This window comes from Pteropus medius, unplaced genomic scaffold, assembly GCF_902729225.1.
Source record: "Pteropus medius unplaced genomic scaffold, Ma_sr-lr_union100, whole genome shotgun sequence".
Lineage (NCBI taxonomy): Eukaryota > Metazoa > Chordata > Mammalia > Chiroptera > Pteropodidae > Pteropus > Pteropus medius.
Window position 1 is genome coordinate 17,080,530 of NW_024340849.1, and position 13,088 is coordinate 17,093,617.

General features: G+C 36.7%; 1 pseudogene; it reads left to right on the forward strand.

Moving 5' to 3' along the window:
• Positions 1 to 1,418: 1,418 nt before the first annotated feature.
• On the forward strand, positions 1,419 to 1,536 carry LOC120590430 (uncharacterized; annotated as a pseudogene).
• Positions 1,537 to 13,088: the final 11,552 nt, after the last annotated feature.

Genomic DNA, 13,088 nt, shown 5'->3' on the forward strand with positions numbered 1-13,088 from the left:
GTTTGATTTATTTTCTTTTATTTGCCAGTTTTCAAAGTAATGAATTGGTTTCTGAGCATCCTCCAATAGTGAATAATATTTTTTATTATTATGACTTGCAGATTTTAAAATATTTCAAATTTTTTGATCCTTTGAGTTCATCATCATTATTGTTTCTCAAACTGCCCCACTTCTGGCCAGTGGTATCCTCCTCATACGGCCTCCTGAGTCCTTATGAACCAGCATGGATTGATAAAATAGTCCTTATCCAGACCTGGAACTGGCCCTAAGAAACCAGACATTCTTAAATTGTAATTCCATGTGCACATTATGCACTAATTAACCTCTCCTCCTGGCTAATCACTGTGCCTCTAAGAGTCACAGTGGTTACTTTACTCCCTTTCCCAAGTACAGTTCCTATGTCTTCATTTCTTGAAAAGAATAAAACAGATGTTATCTTTAAAGTTAGACTTGAGTTATTTAATCATATTTTATTAATATATTCATATAAAAATAAGAAAGACATACTCATAACTATTTTAGTCTTCATTTCTGTAACTGGTCAAGTGGATTTTAGAATCACCTTCATCCACTACTGACTCCAATCTCCTCAGTCACATGTGGTTCCTTGCTTGGTACAGTGATCCAGACTCAATTCATGAAGGGTTTGGGCCATTAGCAATCTTGCCTACATTGGGGTGCAGTACTTTTTCATTGATTTTTGCAAGAGGATATAAGAAAATGATAATCATTAACTGCAGAGGTTACCACAGTGATGTTCCAAAACTTTGAGGGTCTGCACTGTGATCTGCCTATGGGAGCTTTCCAAAGGCATCCCTATATGACACCTGAAACACCATGGAATCTGCTGGATCATGTAGTTCAGGAAGCAACATAGCTTACATTGCTGGCTGGACTTATTACTAAACTTTTCTTTCTTGTCTGAACCCAATTTAAAACTAGTAGCTTTTCAAATTTTCAATAAATGATTTACTGTAATAGCATGCACAAAGGAGATACATGTTTTTCCAAAATACAAGGAGGCCCATCAATTATTATCTTTATTTCTCGGTGGTAGGAAAGGCCGAATGCAACAACTTGCCCTTCACTTTGAAGAGGATGTCCTGACTGTCTCAGGCCAAGGGACCCTGAGAAATTTCATTGTGGTGTGTGGTCAACCAAAAAATGTCCTCCCAAGGATAGCCACATCCTAAGATCCCAAACTTGTGAATATGTTACATTATACATTAAAAAGGACTTTGAAAATGTTATTATGTTAAGGATCCTGAGATAGGAAGATTATATTGTATTATCCAGGTGGATCCAATATAATCACAAGGGTTCTTATAAAAGGGAGACAGAGAGTTCAAATCACAGAAGATGTGATAATGGAAACCAACTTTATAGAGGTATAATTAACATACCAGAAAGAGGCAGGAGCCTAAGGCCATGCTACCCTGAACAAGCCCGATCCCGTCTGATCTCAGAAGCTAAGCAGGGTTGGGCCTGGTTAGTACTGGATGGGAGACCACCTAGGAAGACCAGATGCTGTAGGGGTAAACAAAAAAAAAAAAGAAAAGAAAGAAAGAAAGAAAGAGGCAGGAGCTTTAAAAATGCTACGCTTTGGGCTTTGAAGATGGAGGAGTGAGACGTGAGGCAATAAATGCATGCAGTCTTCATTTCTGTAACTGGTCAAGTGGTTAAGCTGGAAAAGACAGACAGAGTCTCCCCTAGAATCTTCAAAAGGAACACAGCCCAGACAACACCTCGATTATAGGGCTTCAGACTTCCAGAACAGTAATAAATTTGTTTTGAGCCCCTAAGTTTGTGATAATTTGTTACAACAGCAATGGGAAACTAATATTAGGTGAAAATTGAATTTTGGGGGGATTTATTTTCCACCATCTGTCTAAATCAGATAACTAGAGATTTATACTTCCTGCTCGTCTGATCCACTTATCATGATATAATCAATGTAAGGAAAGAATGTGATACCCTGTGAACTAGAAGGTGAGGAAGGACTTTGTAGACTAGATGATGACATAGGATTAGAAAGTTGATACAGTCCTGAGATCAAACAGTAAAGGTATATTCCTGACCTCTTCCAGCTGAAAGAAAATTACTTCCAGTGGTCTTTACTAATAGTTATAGGGAGGAAAGCATTTGCCAGGTAAAAAGCTGCAAACCAGATGACACGAGATGTGTCAATCTGCCATAGCAATGAAACCACATCTGGACAACAGGTGCAACTAGAATCATCATCTAATTAGATTTAAAATAATCTACTGTCATTCTTCAAGAACTTGTCATTCTTACAAGCCAAGAAGGTTAAAGTGAATAAAGCAGTGTTAGGAATCACCACTTCTGCACCTTTCAAGTCCCTGATGGTGACAATAATTCTGCAATTCCTTTAGGAATGTTGTTGTTATTATTTATTATTATTATTATTATTATTATTATTATTATACTACTTTTGACCTTTACTACCTGTGTTAGTTTTCTGTTGCTGCGTAACAAATTACCATAAACTTATGGGCTTAAAACGACACCCATTTATTAGCTCGCAGTTCTTTAAGTCAGAAGTCTTGGACAGGTGGCTGGCTTCTCTGCTCAGGCTAAAACCAAGATGTTGACTAGCTGCATTCACATTTTAAGTTCAAGGTCTTCTTCCAAGCTCACTCTTATTACTGGCAGGAATTCAGAGACCAGCCGTTGAAGAACTCTTTTTTTAATGTTTATTTCTTGTTTGTTCGTTTATTTGTTTTTTAAGTACAATTGGCATATGATATTATATTAAAGAACTCTTAAAAATACTCTCCTCACAAATGTTTTACCACAGCCTTAGTGAAGGAATTTTGCCTTCTGGACCCTCTTGGGGAACACAGTGGGTAGATAAGCAGATCTTACTTGAGAAATGTATTCTAGCATTCAACTCTCCCCAAGCTTTTAAATATCTTCCACCACAACATACCAAGGAAGTTTTGGCAATTCTACTTCATTTAGTTTTTGGTTTGGCATGTCAACTCCATAGGAGACTTTAGGTACAGGTTTCAATTAACCAACCAACAGACTTTTAAAGAGATGCCTAATTGCTTAAGATAACATATTGAATCCAGAATTACTGTTCAGTAAGCCACATCGAAAAAGTTATCCAAAACCAACACTTTATTCCTTCCACTCTCCTCCAACACACTTAGAATCCATTCCTATATTTTTCCCTTGGTCACTCTCATATAAATTGGCAAAACTTGCAATTCTTCTATATTGTACCTCTTCATAGGTCATACTCTGTGCCTTATCCTCTCAGGAATTGTCTAGACTTGAGTTTGGTTATAGGTCTAGAAGCAATGGAAGGTTCATGTATTGGGCCTGAGGAAGAAAAGTAGTCCCTGCAAGAAGAATACCATTAGGGGCCCATTTCAGGTTCTTTAGACAAGGGTATACTAACCTCTGCAGATGAGAATAGGAGATGGAAAGGCTGCTTCAACTGGCAAAAGAGGCTCAGTAAAATTTAGGCATCCAACATCCCTAGGATTCATTGGAATATGCACGTATGAACCCAGTTTTCAGGATACTACTCCTTCCAAATAAATGCCCTAATTTTAACATAAGAGACTCTGTGGGATAGGCAATTTAATTGTCTTGTAATTTAGCCATGTGCAAGTTTAGATGTTTTATAATATTCAAAATCTCAGTCATGAGGCTACAGGAGATAAGAATTTCCTTCAGGGTAGTCTTCGAGCTTCCTGGTGTCTTCCAAGACATTAAGCTGGGATCGAAAGGCCTGAGCTCATAATTTTCTTTCTCTAAGTCCTCCACCACACTTAAAAGCAACCAACTAACTTCACTATACTCCTCACTTTCATATAAGTTATTCCATGCCATATTATTAGCCTCTCAAAGTCTTGCTTCTGTCAGCACCTGATTATCATGTATTGCCTGATGCTAATGAGATGAACTAGCAGATCAGCAATGACATACATGGGCTGTCATGGTACATACACCAACCTTCAGAGCATTAAAAAATGGCTACTGCTTCACTTCCACCTTCCAGATTTCATGTAAATTTCTCCTACTTCTAACCCGGAACCATAGAGAGAAGAAAATTCATGGAAACACAGTTCCTGCTTAGCTGACAAAGCTACCACTTAAAGCACCTTCCTGTGCCAGCCAGTTCCAGCCAGTGAGCCGACATCTTGAAGATAAAAAACTAAATGCCCCATTGGCTCTGGAAATGATCCGGAGTAAAATGTGGTTGACAGACATAAAAAAGACACATTTTAATATGATGCGTTCTGTAGGAAGACAAAGAAGAAAAACTAGCACTTTCTCTCATACTCAATCTAAGACGAAATAAGTCAGTGAGAGTATTCGTTGATTCACTGAACCCAAAGAGCTCTATGCCACATTCTAAGTTTTGGAAAGTCACTGTGTTCTGAAGGTTCTCCTTTTGCAATCTCTTTTCTGCTTGTGTTTCTTAAATTCACATTGCTGCCACCTTAGAACAACATCTATTACTTTATTTATAGACAATAAGGTGTCCGCCTTACTGGTTTGCTGTCCTTAATATCCCATTGTAGTCCATCCTACATACACCAGCAGATTCAATTTACTTTAATTTTGTCATTTTTCTCCTCGAAATCCATTAATAACTCACTCTCTAATCCCCATTCCCCATCGACAGTAAAATGCCCTCACTCCATTCAGGACCCTTTCCAACTTTTGTCCCGTAACTACACTATATTAAAAACTCATCACTTTGATAGGTAGTACAGAGCCAGATCTAGCTAGAGTAGCTAGGACTCTACAAAAGATAGATTTTTCCCTCCACAGGAAGAGTCTGACAAGTTCTGTAAGTCAGTATGTAGGTCAGATTCTGCAGTTGTTGACATACCCTATATGATCAAGTGGATTGCATAAATTCAAACAGGTCAGAATTTTTGTTCATAGATGTTCGCTAATGCAAAAAGAGTGAAGGAAGAAAAACAGCTCTAAGAAGGCAAAGTCTAAAGTCAAGGAGGTCACACTATCAAAGATAATCGAACTGAAGTACAGATATTGAGCCAAACCTTCAGAGAAGGACTAAAGCTCATTTTTCTCTTCTGCATTTTGTACAGCCTGACATGGGGTAGCTACCTCTGATCACCCAATTATCACAGTCAGAACCAATTTAAAAATATAGAGCCCTCTACTGATTGAGTGAGGGGCACCACTAAGATGAACATGGGTCTCAGTTTGCATGGAGCGGTCATAGTTTGTGCCTGTTGTCCCTGCATCACACACAGTTAGCAACCACTTTCACTTTCAAAAATGGCCCCATTTGGAAAATAAATTATATGTTCATTTCATACTTAGATAATGTCTCAGCTCCTGCAAGACTGAACTAGTTATACATATCTTACCTTCACACCGATTCACATGAACTTGAACTTCTCTTCCTAATTTTCATCTTTCTAGTGATTAACATCTTTCTGTGCCAATTCATGTTACTGCCCCTCAGTGACGTTGTATAATGTTGTTAGTCTGGGTGCTATTCCAGGCTTTGTTGCCATTGTGTGACCTTAGGTAAATTACCTGTGTATCAGTTTCTTCATCTTTAAATAGACATAACAGGTACCTACAACATGAGTTTATTGTGAAAATTAAAACCAGTTAATATAAGTGAAATGTTCAGAATCGTACCTGAACATAATGTGCTATATAAATGTCTGCTGACTCTATTAGCAGCAGTATCACTGATGAGCTCTCTTTACCTGATCTCACCCAGCATTCTCATTTGGAACTTGACTTGTTAGTTAAATCTTTACTTGTGGCTATTTTGTTTCCTAATTAAATTCTAATCCTAATGACAGGGACTATGTCTTATTATTGTATTCTCCAAGTACCTACCACAATACCTTGAGAAGAGTACGAGCTTAGTAAATAAAGATAATTGAAAGATAATCTTTTAAAAATAATTTACTATATTTAAATAGAGCCAATGGGCAAAATATTAACTTTATTTCATGTGTGGGACTGCTTCTATCTTGAGAATAAATTCCTTATAGACTAAGACACGGAATGTAAATGTGAAGGAGAATGTCAGGCCATGAACTAACTCCTAGGAAATCAAATTAAAGCATATGGTTTTGTTTTTCTTAAAGGAAATGTTTAAAGAAAAATTATTTTATTGATTTTTGTTTATTTCTCCTAAACATGGTTTCTCTCTTTGGATAATTAAGTATTTTACCTGGTCACTATATAGGTTCCATGTAATGAAAGTTTAGCCATAACTTTACTAAATGTACAGGAATTGGTACCAGTCTTAGTACCGTGCTAGGATGGGTACAGGGTGACGTTTAACAATACAAAAGATAATATCCCTATCTTTGAAGGATGCACAATCTAAAGAAAAAATTAGAAATACAGTTTATATACATCTAAGTTTAAGTAATAAAATCATGGAAACAAGGACATAAAAAATACAAGCGAGTGAGGGTATACACAATCTTAGTTCTAAGGGATATTACAGGTAAATGAAAAGCTATTATTATTTTCTGCACTCTCCAATTTATTCCCAAATACATACATATTCCATAATTAGTTTTATCTTTTGAATCAAAATACAAACCTACCAAAGACAGAAAAATCAATATTCTCCTGCCTTTGCATCTTCCAAAGAAGAGCAAACTATAACCAATAATAGAAGTTAGATTTTTTTAAAAAATCACTACATTAAGGATGAAGTCAAGATTCTTCACAGTGTTTTAAAATATTGCTGCTAATATTAACACTTAGAGTAACTTTCATTTTACTTGAAGAAAGGGGGAGAACAGGTGGTGTTTCCTCAGTTCAAGAGAATCTGATTGTTTTTATATTTGTCAAGTTAATAAAAAGTGAATTTATAATCACTGATTAAATATTACAAGTTGGATACAAACTCAAATTTTATTTTCCATAGACGCATATGACAAGTAAACATATTTCTTACAAGAAATAGAAAACGAGCCACCACAATCTCAAAAGTAAATGTTACATAACCACATATCGCTGTAGTTAAAAGTGAATCTAGAGAACTTCTATGAGGAGGAGGCTGCTTGAACCCACATATATCATATGTCTTACTCATAAAACAATGCTAAAATTATAGTTAAGAGATATATATTTAAGACATAAACCCCAGAAAGCTAAATTCTAGGCCAGCAACGGAAAAAGCTAATCAATAACCAACCTGATTCATTTTGTCCTGAAAAGGTGGCATCAGCTATCTCTAAGAGTTAAAGGATGTTTACAGAGTAGTTACATCATTGATCCTTCATCAGTGGGGAATTATCTCTCAGCACCAAGAGGACACAGGATGTTTACTTTCTGAAGAAGATAAACAGAGGGACTCTGGACAGGAGCATGCCAGACCCAGAGAAGAGACTGTAATGAAAATGGGAGAGAAGAGGAGGAATTAAGCACAAGTATGCATACCTAAACTTCAAAAACTTCATTTAGAATGGGAATCAAGATGAATTTTGAAGAAAATGTTATATATTTCAGAATGTTTTCTCTTAAGATTTTGAAACTGTGCATAAAATTAGCCACCCAACATCACTGTTAAAACATAGAAGTTAAAGGGTAATTTTATCAAGCTGCAAGGTCAGATATATGTAACTTCGGTGGTAGCAAAGGACTCCATTACAGGTCTCTCCTGCTCTCTCCACATCTTCTCTGTGCAGCAGACACCTGCACACACACTTGGATGCCAAAGGGGAAAAAGTGAAGAGGGGTGGAAACAAGAAAACCACCATGATAAAAGGGAAAAATCAATTTAAAAAGTATTCATGAGATGGACAAAAGTAGAAATTTTCCTCACCAAAATTTAGTGAGGTTATAGTGTTCTTAATGGTGCATACTTTGATAGTACTCTTTAGAGAACATAAAGAATATTTTTATGCAATTCCTCAAATTATCTTTGTTTAGTGTTAAACTTAAAATATATTTCTCAATAAGAAATGTGTTCAAATTATATAAGAAGGTGGTACTTTTTATTTTGTACTGTTGGGGCCAAATTGAGTCGCTGAAGAGGTAGGTGATGAAGAGCACAGGACTTTAATATAAAGTCATGGAGATTGACATCTATACTGAAAATTGAGGATTATTTTATCATTGATTACTTGAAAAAAAGAAGGAAGAATCTTTTTCCTAGATTCTACCTTGTCTTCACAAATACTAAGGTACGCTGCAAGTCCCTTGAGAGTAGTAACTATGCATTATACTTAATATCCAAACAGCTGGAAGGAAACTTAAAGGTCAACTACGCTGGTTACTCACAGAATATATAATAACTATATAGCATCCCTGACACACGGTGGTAAATTCTGCTGACAATAATTCATAGACAGGAAACCTACTACCTCAAAAAGTCATTCAGTCCATGTTTGGGCCTCAAGTGGTTAGAACAGACTTTCTGGACTTTCTCGGCATATCAAAGGCAGTACTTCTAAGGAAATGGTGGCTACATATGACTAACTTTAAAAATAATAATAAACCAAACAAAACATCCTTGCATTGGTAAGGATAGGCTGGTTAATTCTGTCTTAAACAACCCTCGTATCTTAGTAGTTCAACACAACTAAGGTTTATTCTGTTTATATGTTTCATAGATGAGGGGGGAGGTGGTGATATTTTAATCACCTGGGGGCACAAACTGACATAGTCCTCATCTCTATATATGCTGCCAGGATCAGCACAGAAGAGGAAATTGTGCACTTGCTGTTGAAGCATTTGCCCAGAAGTGATATAAACACTATTGTTCACGTTATTGGCCAAAGCAAGTCATGTGACTATGTTTAATTTCAAAGGGGGCAGGAAAGTACAGAGACCTAAAAATTTAAGGGAGCAAACTGACTGCTGTCTTTCTGTGTATAAAACTAAAATATTACAGATACCATTAAATGGCAGAGGAAAAATTGGGTAAAAATACTCAAAATAAATGTATCACGAAGATTTGCTATCTTTAATGTAGGGTAAACTTTTAGAACTCAGTAAAAAAGAGAACATTACCTCCAATACATGAATGAATGAAGGGCGTGGAAAGATAATAATCAAAAGCAGAGATATAATTTTTAAAAGACATTGCCAAATACTCAATCTCACTGGTAACGAAAAACTAGTACTTGTCAAAATAAAAGCTAATGCTTATCGAACAGTTACATTGTGCCAGGCATTATACTTAAAATTTACACACAAGATCTGAAAGCTTCCCAAATCTTGCTACAAGATGAGTACCACTTATTAATTCCACTTTTGAGATAAAGCTTAGAGATATTAAACTTCCTGGGGTCACACAGCTTACAAATCCACATGTATGATTCCAAAACATGTATTAATATCTAAGCCACATCACTTAAATATAAATGAACACTGTTATAATTATCACCCATAATTTTTTTTAGTTACAATGCCAGCAGTTACAAAGGAATGAAATCTAGTGGAGGTATAAATTCTTACAATCTTTTTAGAAGATATTTAAATTGTGTATATCTTTAAAAAACTCCATGTACACACTATTTTGAGGGTTTTATATTTTTATATACATTTTAGTTTTTCGATTATAGTTGATACACAATATTACATTAATTTCAGGTGTACAACACAGTGGTTAGACATTTGTATAACTTAAGAGGTGATCACCCTGATAAATCCAGTACCCATCTTACACCACATGTAGTTATTACAATAACACTAACTCTATTCCCCATGCTATACTCTACATCCCCATGACTACTTTGTAACTACCAGTTTGTACTTCTTAATCCCCTCCCCCTTTTACCCAACCCTTCACCCCCCAATCCAGCAACCATCAAAATGCTCTCCGTATCTATAAGCTTGCCTCTATTTTGTTTGTTCATTTATCCTGTTCTCTAGATTCCACCTAAAAGTGAAACCATATGACATTTGTCTTTCTCTGTCTGACTCCACTCAGCACAATACCCTCTAGGTCCATCATGTTGTTGCAGATGGCAATACTTCATTCTTTTTTTGTGGCTAATATTCTCTGGTATATATGTACCACCTCTTCTTTATCCCTTCACCCATTAATGGACACCCAGATTGCCTCCATATCTTGGCTATTGTAAATAATGCTGCCATGAATATATGAATTCACCCGTCCCTTCAAAGTAGTGTTTTGAGTTTCTTTGGATAAAAACCCAGAACGGGGATTATTGGGACCTTCTTTATCTCTTGTTATAACCTTTGTTTTAAAGTCTATTTTGTCTGGTATTAGTATTGCTACCCTAGCTTCTTTTGCTTGCTTCCATTTTCATGAAATATCATTTTCCATCCCCAGTGCCAGAGTTCCAAGCAAGTGAGTCCATCAGTGAGTAAGTCTGTGCTCAGGCCCTTTAAAAGAAGCTCCTAGGACTCCAGCTGCCCTCCATCTCACTCAGCCACAACCTCTGGTGGTTTTCACAGCCAGTTGTGGGGACTTCTCTTCCTGGCACTGGTGCTCCAGGCTGAAGAACCTGGTATGGGGCTGGTACCCCACGCTTCTCTGGATGGACCTCTGCAGCCAAGATATCTTTCCTGATTTTTAAGCGCCTCACATGGGTGTGGAGTCATCTTGTTTCTTATCTCCAACCCGCCTACCCTTCTCAAAGTGGCTTCTTCTGTATAGTCTTAGTTACAGGATTTCTGTTCAGCTAGACTTCAGGCAATTCTCAATGATGGTTGCTCTGTAGGTTTGCTGTAATTTTGATGTCATCATGAGAAGAGACAAGCACAGCATTTACCTATTCCACCATCCTGACCAGAACTTTGATGTGCATACTCTTCAACTCAACAATTCTAGTTGTAGTAATCTATTTTAGAGAAATAACAAAACTTGGGAGCAAAGACACATTGTTTGAGGACCAATCCTGTAAGCAGGAGCAACGGAGTTCTTAACCTCATACACTTGCAATCTTGCAGCAATAATGAAATTATAAAAGCCACTCTCCATATATAGAAAGGCTCAGGGATAGATAGTATCCAGTAAACCAGATCTGTTGCTATCCACTGAATTCAAAATTGAATCCTTATACTAAAAAAACTAATAACTAATAAACTCATTTACTTTTCTTGTGTGACCCGCTCCTACTTTTCTGATAACTTACAATACACTATATAAATGTTTCACCATTGCCCTGATTCCATCAACATTTACTGAGCACACTGTGTGAAGTCCTGGGGGAAATGGATAAATCACAGCTCCTCTTTTGAAGGTGCTGAGCCTAGTGGAGATAATTTCCATAAAAAATGGTAAAATACTTTGAAATATGTAAGCTGAAGTAAAAAAGAGAAAGTGAAGGTATCTAACCCAACCCTGAGCATCCAAGGAAGACTTCTTAGAGGAAGAAGTGAATGATTTAAGATAATTTAACTGAAATAAGGATAAATTTGAGTTAGTCAGGTAAGAAAAGACAATAGAAATTCAGGTCCAGGAAGCAGCATAAACATGAAATGGCATCCCAGGGACTCATTGTGTCAAATGTTTTGGTTTTATTTGTGGGCCTGACTTTGAACCTCTTGGTGTAAACTTTGGAAAAGAAAGAAAAATAGGAAAACTCATACCTTGTTATCTCTAGCCTTCTAGCGAGATTGTCATTCGGTGAAAAATTACAAAATTGTGTCTTACGACAATCTTTTTCTTTTTGCCACTCTCCTCAAATTCAGTACAACACCACATATATTGATTTGGGATTTGAACTTGCTATATATTTAAAGAAAAGGGACGGCCAAAAATGTGAGGTGATAAATCAAATGCTACCAGAATATCTTATGTACATTTAATGGGCCAAAAAAAAAAAAAATGAGGTCCCTTTTAAATGTGAATGTTATTTACTGATATGATAAATGGGCTTTATGTTCTATTCCTCTGAGCTTTCTTTTTATTATTACTGTTAAATGATGGTTTCAAATGAACTTCGTTACTTCCCACTGAGACTCATTCCAGTGGCATGAAGGTGAAAGGCTGCCCAGCCTGTGAGCACTCTGCTGGCTTTTTCTCTAACATACAGCGTCCCAAGAAAGCACTGCCATACTCATCGAGAACATATCATTTGTAAGAAAGAAAACATTGACCTTAAGGAACCAGGAAAACGTGAATTTTTAAACTTTACCCAGGACAACTACAAACTGGGATCTTGAAATTATATACCTGGAGACTAGCGGCACAGTGAAGATCATGCTGCAGTTTTCACAGGTATCTTTGTGGAATCATCCAGTAGCTTACACAAAAACTATAGGAGGATACAGTCAGATATTTACAATTATTTATATATTAATTTGAAATAATTGTATGTTCCTAGGCCGTTGGAAAGAAACAGTAAAGAGAGATCCCATATCCTCTTTACCTCTTGCTTCCAATGATAACATCTTTCAAATCTAGAGTGCACTATCACAACCAGGATATCGCTACTGATGCAGAGAACACTTCCCTCATGGGAAAGATTCCACATCTTGCCCTTTGATAGCTATGACCATGTTCCTCATGTTTCTCTCCACATTGTACTCTCCTTCACGCTGTCTCTAATCCAAGGCAACCACTGATCTGACCTCCATCTCAATCATTTTGTCATTGCAAGAGAGTTATATGGAATAAAAAAAGAAAGCTATCTGAAGGGAATCATACCTTGTGGGATTGATTTTTCTGCTTAAGTATGATTCTCTGGAGATTCATCGAAGTTGCTGTATCAACAGTGTGCTGCTTTTTACTGTTGAATGGCATTTCGTAGCACAGACGTACCTGTTCTGTAACCATCTGCCCACTGAAGGACAAATGAGTTGATTCCAGTTTCTGGCTATTACAAAAAAGCTATGAACTGCTGGTGGGACTGCAAGTTGGAATGGCCACTATGGAAAACAGTATGGAGGCTCCTCAAAAACTAAGAATTGATCTACCATATGATCCAGCAATCCCTCTATTGAGCATTTACCACAAAGACTTGAAAACCCATATTCGAAAAGATATTTGCACACTGATGTTCACAGCAGTATTATTCATGGTGGCTAGGACATGGAAGCAACCAAAGTGTCCTATCATAGATGACTGAATAAAGAAGCTGTGGCACATATATACTATGGAATATTACTCAGTCATA